The sequence below is a fragment of the Garra rufa genome, chromosome 25 (genome assembly GCF_049309525.1).
Source record: "Garra rufa chromosome 25, GarRuf1.0, whole genome shotgun sequence".
Classification (NCBI taxonomy): domain Eukaryota; kingdom Metazoa; phylum Chordata; class Actinopteri; order Cypriniformes; family Cyprinidae; genus Garra; species Garra rufa.
This window is the reverse complement of record NC_133385.1, coordinates 28,425,075-28,426,404: the sequence shown is the minus strand read 5'-3', so window position 1 is coordinate 28,426,404 and position 1,330 is coordinate 28,425,075.

Sequence of the window (1,330 nt, the reverse complement as noted above, 5' to 3'; positions counted from 1 at the left end):
AATGAAACGTATTTTGAAACACACAGAAACATATCTGAAGGTGTTAGAAGTGTTTTGCATGATTTTTGAAGTTAGAGCCTGAAATGTCAGAAAACAGCGTTTCAGCACATAACAAACTTGGTTCTGGCAATGCAAGCTGAAACTCGGTCAGAAATTAAAATTCCAGTCTGTGCATGAATAAAACCTATTTTGCAACACAGAGAAACATATCTGAAGGTGTTAGAAGTGTTTTGCATGATTTTTGAAGTTAGAGCCTGAAATGTCAGAAAACGGCGTTTCAGCACCTAACAAACTTGGTTCTGGCAATGCAAGCTGAAACTTGGCCCAAAATTAAAATTCCAGTCTGTGCATGAATAAAACCTATTTTGCAACACAGAGAAACATATCTGAAGGTGTTAGAAGTGTTTTGCATGGTTTTTGAAGTTAGAGCCTGAAATGTCAGAAAACGGCGTTTCAGCACATAACAAACTTGGTTCAGGCAATGCAAGCTGAAACTCGGTCCAAAATTAAAATTGCAGTCTGTGCATGAATAAAACCTATTTTGCAACACAGAGAAACATATCTGAAGGTGTTAGAAGTGTTTTGCATGATTTTTGAAGTTAGAGCCTGAAATGTCAGAAAACAGCGTTTCAGCACATAACAAACTTGGTTCTGGCAATGCAAGCTGAAAATCGGTCAGAAATTAAAATTGCAATCTGTGCATGAATAAAACCTATTTTGCAACACAGAGAAACATATCTGAAGGTGTTAGAAGTGTTTTGCATGATTTTTGAAGTTAGAGCCTGAAATGTCAGAAAACAGCGTTTCAGCACATAACAAACTTGATTCTGGCAATGCAAGCTGAAACTCAGTCCAAAATTAAAATTGCAGTCTGTGCATGAATGAAACGTATTTTGAAACACACAGAAACATATCTGAAGGTGTTAGAAGTGTTTTGCATGATTTTTGAAGTTAGAGCCTGAAATGTCAGAAAACGGCGTTTCAGCACATAACAAACTTGGTTCAGGCAATGCAAGCTGAAACTCGGTCCAAAATTAAAATTGCAGTCTGTGCATGAATAAAACCTATTTTGCAACACAGAGAAACATATCTGAAGGTGTTAGAAGTGTTTTGCATGATTTTTGAAGTTAGAGCCTGAAATGTCAGAAAACAGCGTTTCAGCACATAACAAACTTGGTTCAGGCAATGCAAGCTGAAAATCGGTCAGAAATTAAAATTGCAATCTGTGCATGAATAAAACCTATTTTGCAACACAGAGAAACATATCTGAAGGTGTTAGAAGTGTTTTGCATGATTTTTGAAGTTAGAGCCTGAAATGTCAGAAAACAGC